Here is a 16,044-nt window from a genome sequence, read left to right on the forward strand (position 1 = left end):
AAATTGCGTGACCTAACAGACGAGGACGTTTAACTGGGAACTTTACCAGGTCTCAATGGCATAGTGTCTTTGTTTTCTAGTAAGTGAAATTACTTTGGAAAGTGAACTAACCAAAATGATATGTGTTTTTACGTATATATAGGCCTAGAGAAAGCTTTTAAGCGGAACGAGATACTTGCATTATTGAGGGAGGTAGTTACAGAATGCAGAAACGGGTGATAAATGTTTAATACTCACATAATCTAGCGGCGACAATAACATTGGAAAACCGAGAACACGTATTAAGAAAAGTGTGTGTAGGCAAACAAAGAAGCGGAACAAAAATTCTGGACAAGATTAATGTGCAGTGATAGAAGATATTATTTGTATAATTCACAGATGATTGAAAATAAGGGAGACTTGGAAGAGTTATGAAGACGGAAAGCTTGCGATAGTTAGTGCAAAACTGGACTTACGGATAAGTAAAAGGAATTTACTGAACGCCATAACATGGGATAGCTAATTTTGAAGACGTAAAAGAATAATGTCACCTAAGAAGAAAAATTGTGCAAAATGACTGAAGCATATAAGACATGAAAAACACATTTGCACAGGTCATGAAAGCTTTCTCTAACAGAAAAAATCTGCTGTTATCAAACGTTCGATTGGTATTAGGGAAGAAGTTAGGATCACAGCAGTTCAAGGGCATTTAAGGTAATCTAAGAGAAGCAAGTTGGAACCATTTCGGATGTAATGTTCCGGGTGGATGTTAAGGAGAAAGTAGACAAGGAAAACATAAAACGGAAAGGCTTTAAGTAAATTAAATGGAGAAATAAGTATGTGAAAAATCTTACAAGAAGAATGGGTAGGTTAGTGGGAGAAGTTCTAAATTATCAAGTTTTCGATACTTTGGCGATAAAAGGAGATATTTGGGATAAGTACAGCAGATAATAAAATATACCCCACTATTTCATGATGTACGATGTGAGTACAGAAAACGAAAACCCTTGCCTGAATAAATGGAGGCTGTACACAGGAGTTCGAAGACAGACGACACAGTACAGTGCTACATGAATAACTAAGCTTTCTGTCATTTCTTAAGTACTCTTGATCACGCTGCTTTCCTCCACTGAATGTTGCGAAGAGAAAATTCAGTTTCTTAGTGCATGACATTGAAAACACTCTGTCGTTGAGTACTGTCAGGACCATGTATTAAGACAGTCGTGAGATACTAATTTCATTATACGGGGCTCTCTCGTTGCATGCTCTGGTGGCGTGGAATCTTTTTAGAAATGTGAATCATGTTTTAGATGTTTGTGAAGAGATTATGAGGAACTTTCTGACAAAATCAGCATTGTCGAGTTACATAAAGCTCCCTGAAATAAAGCACCCTCTGACTGCAGCAACACTTCTCCACCCCACTCTCCCTCTTTTTCATACACCTCCTCGTATACATGCCTTCGCAGGATAACTCAGGGAAAGCACGAATAAGAGTACCTAAAAATTTGTTCTCGATTACGACAATGATAGTGTACACCTAATAGGCGGTAACGATTCCCGATTTTCTAACTAACTCAGCAGCGCGCTTCCAGATCCTGCAAATTAGTGAGTATAGGAAAAATTCTATGTGCATCGTGTGAAGCAGCAGTCGTGTTACGAAATGTGATTTCCGCTGTCATTGGTGGACGTGCGAGGCTCGGTCTATAGTGCACATTCTTGTCGGTCGTAGCTGCATATCTTTTCAGATAATGGAACGTTTTGTAATGGCTTCGAGACATCATTTACAAACTTAAATGAGGCGGAGAGCTATCACGGACTGGTCTCAGGTCCAAATCAAACCAGTGTGGCGAGACTGTTAAATGTTTGTCCGTTAACAGATTCTGATGCCTCTTTTAAACGACGGCCGGTTTCCTGGCAAAGCGACCAGAAAAGCAATAGCTTGGGTGGCTTAGGGTACACACGACTGCTCACGAGGGTCACTACCGTATAGCTGCGAATTCTCCCCGAAGCCTTTTGCCACAAATTCGATGCCAGCTACCAGCCGACACAGAAGATGTCTGCAGGAAATATATTTTCCTTAGCTCTTCACTATGAAAGACAATTACACAGAAAATGAATTTAGTTCAGTGCTTTTTAGCTAAAAAACCAAAGTTTTCTGAAACAAGCGAAACGTCGAGGCACCGTTGGCGCCCTTTACAATAGTACATAATTGTGTTGCGACAACTATGCGTGCAAATGCAAATAGTATTTTTCCTCCAGTTCTGAATGAGCGATGCCATAAATTCTTTCCGTACTCTTACTACGGATCGGAGATACTTAATTAACGCGTTAGGAACGGTGGCCCTTCATCTAGAAAATGATACCTTGAAAATAATATAAACTGTAACGATCTTTTATTGGGCGCGAGTGTTATTGTAAGGCTATCTGGAAGTGGCGAGAGTGTAAGAAGCAGCTCGAGTCAGTTTATTCTCAGCGGTAATCCTCGGCTGTAATCTGGACACCCCCTATCTCGGCCGTGGCCGCTGCCGCCCTACCATCCCCAATAAAAGTAAAAGTCCTATAGCCTTAACTCTACATTTGTTTGGATTATGGGCATACTACGACTCCCGAATCCCACACCTCCCCGAATCCCATAGCCCCTCCGTATATACACTTGCACAGATAATCCTCCTTTCACTGCGGTTGAATGTATCCACACTCTCGCGTTACTTCTCGTGTTACGTCTTTTTTATAAACTCCAAGTTGACGTAAGCGTGGAATTTAAAATTGCATTCCTCAGATGTCTTGCAAATGCGTGTGACGATATCGAATCGTCGATACAATCCGTAATGGCTCATATCGAGGGTATTTCATTTCAGTATACTTGGAACTGCATTAGTTAGTACTATGCTCTTTCTTTTATGACCGTTTGTTATCTGTCTAAAAAATTCTGCAGAGTACATAGTTTTGCGGTTCGCTTCCTCACGATTATAAATTCTTTACTGAAGACATTTTGTGTGCAAATATCGAAACTACGACAGGCGCCTTAGCATAAAAAGTCGCTAGAATTAAGGACGATACATTACATCGGAGTAATAAGAACACATGTCGGAATCCATCATAACGACGTGAATGACGCTTTAATGTACAAATTTGAAGTAAAAGCATTCAGGTACAGATACAGATACAGATAAATAAATGCGTATGCCTGAAACCTCGTTTATTCCAAATTCAGCATCGCTGTTCACCTCTGTTGCGTTCACGGTTTACCTCATTTTCATTGATTTTACACGATCGCATCATCCGCTATTTTATGTCCGTCACGAAAGCAAATTGACTAGTATCATTATGTGAAGCATTTCTTGGAGTGATCGTAAAAAATCTCCCTGATAGTAAGCTTTTGTTGTATCATTTTCTCGGAGATTAGCTGCGCCTATTGAGTAATCTATCATATCAGGATGTATTTAAACTATCAGAAGTTCTCGGCCAATAGTTTCTAGCGTGGTATGCTAACATATTCTGTGAGTGGTAAATGTGGCTGTCAAGTTATCAGTGGCAATGTCAGTGAAGTTAAAGATCGTGCATATGAATGAAAGATTTGCAACAAAAAGCCATATTCATCAACCAAGTCTCAGGTAATGTGAACGCAAAGACGGGAACTTAATAACAGCGAAGTAATCTTCGTCGGCGGCTTTGACTACCATACGGGGAGTGAGGATACAGTTCCTGATACCACCAACGACTCTAGGATTCATCGAGTCTTGTAAGAACAACTCCGAAGCTAATGATTCGCCTGTTTAGTATCGAAGCGTCTATAATACGTCGAAATGGATATCGTGTAATCTACATTTGCACGTAGCAAAGGAAAAGCTTGTGAATTAGAACAGCATTTACTTGGATAAATGAGGAAAGCTGATTAATCCCTCATCTAAGCTATCTTCCTCGGGATCCCATGTGTCGAGAAAAGATCAGCTAGAGCACGACGGCCGTGTTGATGGCACATGAAGCACCTCAATTGAGGAGACCAATCATTACGAGTCCGATTGTGTAGTCATTAATATGTCTGTCATTCGAAATTTTCAGTAGTGTAAAAGGAGTTAATAATCCTACGAGTGTTAACTCTTTAAAAACAGATATTTTGTTTGCTCTATGTCGTGAAAAGTGTGTGTTATTTACAACGAGGGAATGGTAAAAATTTAATTAACTCCAGAGACTGAATTTGTTTTACTTTTTTACAAATTTGGAAATACGAGATGGCTGAAGTTACAAACATTCAATGAAGCTCCTGTGGAAGGAACATAATAAATTAAATAAGAATAAACAATGTTCAGTCTACCTCGAATAAATGATATTAATCGAATAAGTAAAAGCGTCGGAAAATACTGAGGGAAACATTTCTTGTAGCATACTGCACTCCGAACGTACCCACTGAGTTTGCATATGGTTTTCCTTAATGCTAAATTTTGCACAATGATAAACTCCTCTCTGACAGGAGTTTAGAAACTTGCATAAATTTCTCTTGTGATCCGTTTGTGCCACTCTGGATGATTTTATAGATCTCACAGACGTCCTGTCAGACAGAAACGTTATCTATATGGTTCTTCAAAAGCATTGGCCTCCTTTGTTCCATATTATGTAACCGTTGATTACGTAAAAATCATTTTTCTGCCCGTCACTGCTAATTTCTTCTGACGAATCACATGATACTGGACGAGTTTCGACTTTGTAATCAGCTTCAACACCCTTATCATCAAGAGACTAAAGATTACACGGAAGCTTGATCCTCCATTTTTCAGTTGCACCATCTTTAGACCATAGGATATCATAAACCAATGAATAAGAAATAACAACGCATAACACAATACCAACTTCAGACGTGTGATCAATGGTTTTGGTCCAATGAAGAAAATTTTAGGCCAAGCTCTTCTAACTGTATACTGATAAATGAAACATACCACCTGAAATCATACAAGTCAGAACACTACATAACACAAGCGATTGTTCGGGTTTGTGGGACGCTCAACGGCGTGGTTATCAGAGCCCGTACAAATTCCCAATCTTCAATCTTCGCCATTTTCCTGAATGAGTATGAAATGATGAGAACAACACAAACACCCAGTCCCCGGGTGGAGAAAATCCCCGACCCGGCCGGGAACCGAACCCGGGACCCCGTGATCGAGGCGCACTGATGCTAACCGTTAGTCCACGAGTGCCGACGAATACCAGCGAATATATAACAGTTAGTGCATGCCTTAATGCTGCTTCTCAGCTGTCCCGCAGCTCTAGAATAGAAAAAACAGAACATGTACGACGGCGCCCTACAGATGTAAACAACAGCAAGTGACACACGGGTGCTCATCTCGCAGCTGCGCCTCTTGTGGCACTGATATCAAGTGCCATCCACGCGACTGATGGGAGCACTCAAACTACGCCTAAAATATTACTTCCTCCCACATATATTTCGCGAAATTCCCACGCCAAAGAAATCGGAGAAACTAGAGTTCATACGAAAGTTTATCACCATTTGTTCTTCCCACACACTATTAGCGGACGGAAAGGAGAAGGGGGAAAATGATAAGGTACCCTCCGCCACACACCATAAGGTGCTTTGTGGTGTATAGATGTACATTTAAATGGTGGCCATGAAGACACAGCGGATGGGCAAAAATATGGAAACACCGAAAACACATCACCAAGCCTCACAAGATGTGGGAAACCCGATGGCATTCAAAACACCTTCAACTGGTTTCAGAATAGATAAATACAGGTCCTGCACGGTTTTCAAGGGAATCTTATACCATTATTCCTACAAAATAGTGGCAGTTTCAGTTAACGATAATGGAGGTGGTTATCAATCATACAACACTTCCATCCGCAGTCGACCACAAAGGCACATTAGTATTGATATCTAGGGACTGTGGTGGTTATGGGAGACGCAACACTTCATCCTCCGCTCACAAAACCAGTCCTGGACGATGCGAGCTGTGTCGACAGGGGCCCTGTTGTCTTGGACACAGCATCACCATTGAGGAACGAAAATTGTACCACGGGATGGACCTGATTTGCCAAAAAATGGTCACGTAATCTTTGGCAGTAACCATGGTTCCCATGGATTACCAATGTATAGCTGCCCAAATCATCGCCGAACCCCCGCTACCTTTCACTTTTGGGACGTAAACTCGACCAACACCTGGAAACAGTGTGAAATAAGACTCAGCCACCAAACAATTTTCTTCCATTTCTCCACAGTCCACGTCGTACGTTGTATGGCTTCGGCACCACGTTTTCCCGTAACGGGCACTTGTATCGCTGACGTGTGGTTTTGGAATTCCAGGTCGCCCTGCAGTTCCCTTCTTGTGGAGCATTCTTCGTGTTGCTTTGATGCTGACAGGGATCACGAGTGCGGTATTTCAGTTCTGCACTGACTTCTGCAGCTCTCATCCTCTTGTTACTTGTCACAATCCTCTTCAGTGACTGTCTGTCACCATCACTCAACGCACACCTTCGTCCGCGTTCTGGCTTAGTGAATGAAATTTTTCCACTTTCCCTGTATGCGGTATAAATTTTCGATACGGTACCCAGTTTTTGTTGTTGTGGCCTTCAGTCTAGAGACTGATTTGATGCAGCTCTCCATGCAACTTTATCCAGTACCTACTGCAGCCTACATCCTTCTGCTTAGTGTATTCATCTCTTGGGCTTCCTGTACGACTTTTACCCTGCACGCTGCCCTCCAGTACTAAATTGGTGATTCCTTGATACCTCAAAATATGTCTTACTAACCGATCCCTTCTTCTAGTCAAGTTATGCCACAAATTCAAAAATGGCTCTGAGCACTATGCGACTTCTGAGGTCATCAGTCACCTAGAACTTAGAACTAATTAAACCTAACTAACCTAAGGACATCACACATATCCATGCCCGAGGCAGGATTCGAACCTGCGACCGTAGCGGTCACTCGGTTCCAGACTGTAGCGCCTAGAACCGCACGGCCACTCCGGCCGGCGCCACAAATTCCTCTTGACCCCAATTCTATTCAGTAGCTCCTCATTAGTTACGTGATCTACCCATCTAATCTTCAGCATTCTTCTGTAGCACCACATTTCGATAGCTTCTATTCTCTTCTTGTCTAAACTATTTATCGCTCATGTTTCACATCCATACATGGCTACACTCCATACAAATGCTTTCAGCAACAACTTCCTGACACTTAAATCTATACTCGATGTTAACAAATTTCTCTTCTGGAGAAACGATTTCCTTGCCATTGCCAGTCTACATTTTTGCTCGCCAAATAGCAAAACTCATCGGCTACTTTAAGTGTCTCATTTCCTAATCTAATTCCCTCAGCAGCGTCCGATTTAATTCGACTACATTCCATTATGCTCGTTTTGCTTTTGTTTATGCTCGTCTTATATCCTCCTTCCAAGACACTGTCCATTCCGTTCAACTGCTCTTCCAGGTCCTTTGCTGGCTCTGACAGAATTACAATGTCATCGGCAAATGTCAAAGTTCTTATTTCTTCTCCAATGATTTTAATTCCTACGCCAACTTTTGTTTCCTTTACTGCTTCCTCAATATACGGATTGAATAACGTCGGGGATAGGCTAACTTATACATTTTGTCTACTTCAGTAACGGAAGCACCAGTGAGCACTGATAATATGCTCAAGTTCGAATTCATTTAGTTCCGACATAATGCACTCACAACTACAGACAACGCCGTTCTGACCACGACTGACTCTTGCAACGTATTGAGGACATTGCACAGCTGGCGTTCGCTGTCAGACAGAACACCGCATCATGCAGGCTTGACTGGCATCGGCATTTGTGTTCGAGCATGCATTTCTCTCTATGGTTTCCATATTTTTGTCCAACTCCTGTACCACCATGCTGCTTCCTGAGATCATGTTGCAAAGGTTGATATGACTTTAATGCTAGAGAGTTATCGACGGAACTTTCGTTGTTGCCTCGAAGAAGTCGCTTTTTCATTTCTCCGAATTTGTAATGCTAGTGTTCAACACTGGTGAGTAGTGGCAAATGAATCGAGAAACATCGGACGCCGCGTTAGTGGAGAGCAGCCGCTAGCGTGGCAACGGAAGCCGAAAACGCTGCCTAGGTACGGAACCAAGGTGAATGAGCCGCCGCTTGTTGGGGTTGCTTCATTTGAACAGGCCGTCCTAAGTAAGCAAAGAGGGGCTTGCAAATGGAAAGGTGTACAAAGATGTGAGAAGGCGAGCGCGGCTGACCTTGGCTTTGTATTGGTTGTTATTTTGTTTACCGTTGGAGGGATGGATGCAGCGTGCGAGGGAGTGGCGCGGCGCACAAACAGTTGACAGTTTGCCTCGCTGCCCGACGGCCGACGCTCGCTGGTGAGTCTCGCTGCTTCACTCTCCACCAGTATTACCGTCTGCTTTTCGTTCACGCGCGCTTTCGAGATCGCCGACTTATGCAAATTACTAACGCGTCACGGACTTGCAATGCGTTGCACTATTAACATTGAATGCGCCAAGCAGCCGAACTGTTGTTCATTGTCGTCCAACGCATTCTGGATTACTTTCGTCAAGCATCGACTACCTGTGTTGTATTGTTGTAACAATACTCTTCGGACAACGGCCTGAAATGAAGAGCCACATTGGATAATAGATATTTAACAGAAAAAGGTAAAAAGTCAGTAACACCGGGAGTAGTGGGAGTAGCAGTTTTCACAGAAATGTACGGGAAGGTAAGGCGATTTTTTTTTAATATGACATTTTTCCAGAATAATGATTTTTGAACGTCTGGGAGCACTGCAGCTGTCCCGTAGCTGCTCCTCGTCTTTATTTAAACAGATGTACTGGCTGGTACAGACAGAAAATAGTGTGGTCTGTCTGTTAAGCGTCCTAGGCGCGTATTTTACTCAATGAAAGTGTACATCCACACAATTTTAATTCTATTGTAATTATGTAAACTGTAGAAGCAAGTTATAAGTGAAGAATGTGTATACCTGGAAAATGCGCTTCTTATTATTAAGAATCATTTTTCTTTGTGGAAGTCGACGTAAAAAGGCACATATGACCTTCAATTTTTCTGTTGTTTTTGATTTATCTGGCATTTAAAAGCTTGCATCACGCAAGGAAATACCTCCAAAAGTGACTGATGATGACTTCGATACTTATATTTCGATGCTACCAATGAACATAGAAACTATCGCTATTGTTCCAGCACGATGTAGAATAGTCGCAGCGAAGTGGAGCATAAATTTGGAAATAATTAGTTTTAAGGCTTGGCATATAAATATGTTAAGTCGCGTACTGGTATCATTGTTTCGTTTTTAGTTCGTGCATTCATATAATTGAAACAGCGAATTTTTCTTTGCCGAGAATCAGTTCTTCATTTACTTACTACTTCTATTGTTACAGCCTTAATAACTTAGAACTGGAATTTGCGTCACTCTCGTCGTTCAGACTCTAGTTCGGGACAACTAAATCGCAGCACGTCTCTGTGTACAAGAGCGGACGGAATACACTCAGAGCCGTGCTTTCTGCATCAATTAAGGAAGTGTGTTTCAGTCTTCAAAATTTCGTTTCTGTCTCTGACGTCTGATTCCTAGGCGAATGCAGCACTGATAATTTAAGGCAAACGACTAAACGATACAGGAAAGAATAACATCGAACGCTATGCTCATAGGATGGTTCCTTTGTAATCACTATGCCCTTGAACTTCTGAATAACCTTTTTCTACGAAATTTCTGGAGACTGCCAAGGAGGGTTCATACGTTTTATTTTATTTATTTCCAGTGTATTTTAAGAATTCGTCTTCATCGTTCACCTTCGTTACTATTCCGTCCCTTTGTAATGGAAACAGAGTAGTATAACTTTAGATTTGTGCAGCGAGCCTTGTCTGAATGGCAGAACACTTTCGGATTCCTAAATTCTGTGTAAAAAGTTAATTTAAGTCGCCTAATACCACAATCGAAAAAGTGGAGCATCAGGAAACAACGAATTCAGATAACAGAAGCCTGAAGGATACCCTTCGTGTAACGATAGTTGAGCAATGGTCAGTTCTCAGAAATGGACAGCGTGGTACAGGAAGTTCCTACTGATCTACAGGTTGTACTGAAAATGCAGCATCCAGTTGCATTTCCTACGACGACTTTATTTACATAGTGAGAAGTGTGAGTAGTTGCTGCTCTTTCAATATAACCTGTATTTCAGTGCGGTCCTGGGATTCCATCCTTCCACCATGGACAAAATAATTGTCCTCTTGTTGTGCTTCTTCAGTGAAATGTTTTAGTAGTTAGGACAGTAATTTACTTCTTTACATCCAGGAAGTCTACTTACTTTACTCTGTAATATACGACAGTGAAATATGTAAATCGTTTGAAGGCTGCTATATATGTTACTTTATTTTATCCTGTAAAATAAAATTATATGGGTACCTGAAAAATTATAGATGATATTTTATGTAAATTATTGGCTGTCTACTATTTGGCTTGGTGGACGGATTTTATGTTACGGAAATATTGTTACTAAGTTTGTGCGGAGTAATACATTTCAATTTCCACTTTTTTAGTGTACGTCAGTATTTGTTTTTCATGCTCTCTAATTAAAAGAGGAAAGAACAGAAGAGTTTGCAGGCTCAATACCCCCGTCATGAATAGCGACTGGGAAGAATCGAAAATTAGAGTATAGTATCTCGTCAGCAACGAGATCACTGTAGACAAAACATTTGTGGATATATCCTATTTGCGGTGAAAAACGACAATTAGTTTTACTCATTCGCCAAGATATCGTCAGCAGCGAGGTCACTGTAGACAAAACATTTGTCGATATATCCTATTTGCAGTGAAAAACGACAATTAGTTTTACTCATTCGCCAAGATATTGTGGTGTACAGTATAATGAAAATACGCTTTCCATTTGAAATTCACATTCAATTCATGCTTCTATTTCTGATGTATTTATTCGTCGTGTGTTCACTAACACCTCATGATACATGATAGCTGTACATCAAATGATATAAATGCAGCCAATATAAGCGAACCTTCGTTTATTATGTGCTGTGTTAATCAGACGTATATAAGTAAGCATTTCAGGAACGAAATTAATTTATGGTATAGGGGATAATCTTTTAGTGTCTCGAACCATTTCGTGTCTGAAAGAACGGTGCAACAAATCAAACATAATGGATAGATTTTATCCAACGGATAAACGACATACATAATTTTTTATATAATTTTATGACAGTCTATTTAAGGTTTCCACTGAAGTATTTTCTTCGAGTTATTGTAGTTCATTTCTTCATGAAAAATAAGATTTTCGACTGAAACTGTTTATACTTTTGTCGGTCGATAATAATTTTCATCCCATATCGATATCTCACTTAGCGATATGGACACCACATGCGCCTCATCATTTCACTCACCCACAGATTTCAACTGTACATCGTGCATTACATGGTGTTTCACGTGTAATTACCAAGATAATCGTCAAGCTGTTCTCTCACATGTTAATAGATAAACGCCAGTTTCGCACGTAATATCAGTGTGAGTAAAAATATCATTTGACTGATAACTGGCGACATAACTATGCAACAATAATTGAAAATAGGGCCCATATTTTTTTAATTCTGTCAGTTTTCTACATAGAAAAATGAAGTAACACAATACAAAAAATGGGTTCTCTTTCTGTTATAAAACATCCAAGTGTATTCTGGTAGCTCATTTGATTAAGCGGGAAGTTTGTGTTTACTGAGGTTTAAGCAGCCTCGTAAGAAGCGTCTTTTTTGCTAACTTCGGGCCCGAAAAACGTCATGTAACACCATGCTCTGAATGCAACGTGAAGTTTTAACTCATAGGCAAGACGATCGATAGGATCATGGCTGCTAGGAAACTTCAGTCTTTGATTTTGCGCTCATTCATTTAGCATTCATTTTGAATACTACTTTGTACAACAACTAAATAAGGCACATTTCTTAGCTACAAAGAAAACAATGTCTGAAATATCTTGCAGACTTATTACGTTAATGATCATGCATTTTATTTTGTTATTATCAAATGCAAAATGGAAACTGAACATGATAACTGAGATAGGAAAAAATACGTATTGCTTATTTTGTACCAAAAAAAAGGTAATGATTCTTGTTTCGAAAACGTATGGACAATTTAGCTGCATTCACGTGAAAGGGAACTGAAATTATATTTTGCCTTCTTCCGGCAATACAATTTTTCTTTGTTCCAATGTACGCAGGGACTTGACCACGCCGATTAACATTGATTCCTTGTATTATGTTTCCTAGTGTGGTGTAGTCTATCTAAGATCAGATCGAGACCTGTTTCACTTAAGCTTATAATTTCATACAATTTTTGAAGCTGCCATGACTTGTGCGATTTTGCCTACATTCGCGTGTTCACAGTAGTAAGAATTTTCTTGCCTGAGATGTCTCAAAGAGAAGCAGCAAGCCGGTCTTGCCGCTGCACCACGCAGCAATTTGTTGCACAGAATTTAATATCTGCACGAAGATTACAACTCTGCTTAAGCAACCGTGTTGAATGAGACGTACCTAACTGAAAGCACAGTTATTTAGTTGCGAACGAGTTAGCCCCGGCTGGGGTAGACTCCCATTACGGAGTTAACAGCTGTCCTACAGCTAAGATGATGCGCGCCCCTTGATGAGATCTGTGTCTAATTAAACAGAGTGTGAGTGAATCGTCGCCGTTTACCCGCAAATGCAACTCGCCTCTGCCCAAATTATTACAAATAGTCGCACGGCCGTTAGACACGCCTGCTCATGTTTCGACTACTTGTAATTAAACTTGGAGCACATTTCAAGTTTGTATATAGCGAAAATATCGCTCTTTCGACGCTCTTGCTGGTAAACTGATGCTAATGACGTCTCAGTCCCAGGTTTTCCGATTTTCTGTGTTGCGAGTTCTGTTGCCAGCAACATTCTTAATCGATTATAACAGTGAACCACGAGAAGATAGCTGAAGCACGTAAGATGACTTCCGTTGCTCAGAGCAACAAAGATTCTCGGTTACTCTCACAAGCCAAATACAATGGAAATACCCTGCAGGTTACTTTCTTTTTTGCAATAAATTTGATCCCGACTGAAAAGCTATTTTGAATTCGACCTGCCTGAACACAAACATACTGTAACCAACATAGACTACGACCTGCAAGTCGGACACACTGCGCCAAAGTGCCGCCTCTTGAGTCTTTTGGAAGAAATAGAGATGTACAGAAATCCGAAACATCACTCCTCAAAACCGCTGAATAAACAAAACGAATTTGCAGCGAACTCGTATTTTTCAGCGTGTGACAGACTGTTGTACCTCTTGCGTGTCCCGATATGCTGACTATCCATTTGTTTCTGTCGCAGGCCCTGCGCCGAGACGTTTTCTTGGCTCTGTTTTCTCGAGGCAGTTGTGCCCGTGGCTCTTTTCGTGTTTCGAGATGCTGCTTTCAGTTAACTTCATTATCTCCTATATACGTCACTATTTGAGAATTAGCATTTATAATTTTAACTAACAATTTTACTGCAGACCCAAGTTCAAACTCTAGCTCCTTTTTTAAATTACGTTTTTAACTTATCCTATATTCGTTTATGTAATACGTTAAACATAATATATGTGGCTTGCAACAAGCCATTGTAAACAGTGCTTACGGTCAGCGACACATAACAGCCAAGCCCTCGCAGGTGTAACCGCACTGTGGTAACGACGGCCCTACAGCAGGGGCAATTACAATTCTATCATGTTTTACGCTACGTAACGGTGCCCAGTCATGGCTATAAAGTTTGTTTGCCTCTTTCATTAACTACAAGGAGACAAGCATGTTTTTAATAGGTGATTCTCAGGCAATGTGAATCAACGCTACTATTTATAATGTTGTTAACCTATCAAAATGCCGTTACCCATAAATAAGAACATTTTTAGATCAGCCTGATGATGATCACAACTATCGAAACCGGTCGTTGAATAAAACACGTATTTTCGATCATAGACTGTTTTAGTTTCCACATATTTTCTACTAGAGAAGATCGGAGAAAAACTCGAAAAATCTAATTCAGGCAAGAACGGCATGTTTCAACCTCTGAACATGCTACGTTTTTCTCGCAACATTATTTCATTTCTTCAAACAAATTTGTGTACTTGACCCGACCTAAGTTTATATAAAGTACATATTGTGAAAGAAGGGTCTTTTAAGTGTTTTTTGAACTTTCAGAAATCTTACTTATGGAAACGGAACAGTACTGCCTAGTTTCCGAGAATGTGTGCTCAAGCTTTAATGAAACGGTGTATGTGATGCCTGTATGTAATATAATGCCAGCAAAATTAATTAATGGGACCGTAAATAACGTCATAACGACTCATAATCGAAACAGTTGTTACAAAAATATGTAAAATACGTGTTTTCGTCAGAGAAAGCTTAGAAGCTGTAAAACGATGAACTGTCGTGGAGAAAATTACAATTGCTCTGAGACTGACGAACAGACATTCAATATAATCAATGTGTAGAAATAATGTGCTCAGAGAACATTAAATCGGAAGCAGTAGAATTTTGATGGTCACTCGTTCCACCCGAGGCACTGAATATTCTACAAGTATAGAAAATGTGTAAAAATGGGATAAGAGAAAAACTCTTTCGTAATACAAATTCTTATAAGGTTTTAAAATGTATTAGCAATAGTACAAAGCAGAGTAAATAACATCTTGAATTTTAGGTTCAAAAGGCTCTGAGCACTATGGAACTTAACATCTGAGGTCATCAGTCCCCTAGAGCTTAGAACTACTTAAACCTAACTAACCTAAGGATATCACACACATCCATGCCCGAGGCAGGATTCGAACCTGCGACTGTAGTGGTCGTGCGGTTCCAGACTTAAGCCCCTAGAACCGCTCGGCCACACCGGGCGGCTAATTTTAGGTAAATGTATAAGTAAATGTATAATTTTTATAAATAAAAATTACATTGACGACATTTATTTTTCTGCGGATGCTACTAGTTTTTTTTTTAAGTATCATTGTTTTGCCTGGGTAGTAGACGCACATTTACAATAATTTATCGTCAGTATCGGAAATCGAGTTTCAGTTCCACTCTATTCCTATGGCTGTCTCGGTGGACACGAAAATTTAAATGGTAGAAGAGAGACGTTCTTGTCACATTCTGTTAAGAAAATATTCACAGCAAGAGGACAACAATTGGCCGGCCGGAGTGGCCGTGCGGTTCTAGGCGCTACAGTCTGGAACCGAGCGACCGCTACGGTCGCAGGTTCGAATCCTGCCTCGGGCATGGATGTGTGTGATGTCCTTAGGTTAGTTAGGTTTAATTAGTTCTAAGTTCTAGGCGACTGATGACCTCAGACGTTAAGTCGCATAGTGCTCAGAACCATTTGATTTGGACAACAATTAGAAGCAAACAGCCCATCATAATGCCGTTCTTCTGAAATCTGACTAAAAGGTGAAGCATCCTGAAGGGTGGGGGGGGGGGTCAGGAAACGAAATTAACCTTGGGCTGAGAAGGTATCTGACAGTATTTCAGCGATTATAAAATCGAGTAAAATTTACAAAGAACTTTCCATTACGATCTAACTTATCAAGATGACGTTGCTCACCCTCTGGTGTGTATGCATGCACTGATTCGATGGGGAAGAGTGAAATAATGCTGTCCTGATGATAGCTGGCCCACTGCCGTTGTAACAGGTCCTTGATGTTCTGGATACTGGCACTGTTGCTCTGGGGATCTGGCTGGGCACAACACCACCTCATCGTCACGCGGACAGTTTATAGAGACACGCGAGCAGTGTCCTGTTGAAAAATGCCACCATGATACTGTCACATCAGAGGTGACACATGAGGGCACTACGTGTCAGCAACGTACCGTTGTGCCGTCAGAGTTTCTTTAATCCCTACTAGACGTGACTTGAAGTCATACGCAATGGCTCCCCGCGGCATGACGCCAGGAGTAGCTCCGCTGTGACTCTCCAAAACAATGGAAGAATGGGCTGTGCTAGTCCCCTACCAATGATGCGGGGTGACACAGAATGTTGCAGGAATCTTTCACTTGTTCTCGGATAGCAAACGCAGATGTGAAGGGGTTACGATGTG

At 40.8% G+C, this 16,044-nt stretch overlaps 1 protein-coding gene across 1 annotated transcript in view; it reads left to right on the forward strand.

Annotated features, from left to right (window-relative positions):
• LOC126470686 (forkhead box protein P1) overlaps positions 1–16,044 on the forward strand; it is a 724,940-nt gene that overhangs the window by 235,915 nt on the left and 472,981 nt on the right. The window lies entirely within an intron of this gene.

This window comes from Schistocerca serialis, chromosome 3, assembly GCF_023864345.2.
Source record: "Schistocerca serialis cubense isolate TAMUIC-IGC-003099 chromosome 3, iqSchSeri2.2, whole genome shotgun sequence".
NCBI lineage: Eukaryota > Metazoa > Arthropoda > Insecta > Orthoptera > Acrididae > Schistocerca > Schistocerca serialis.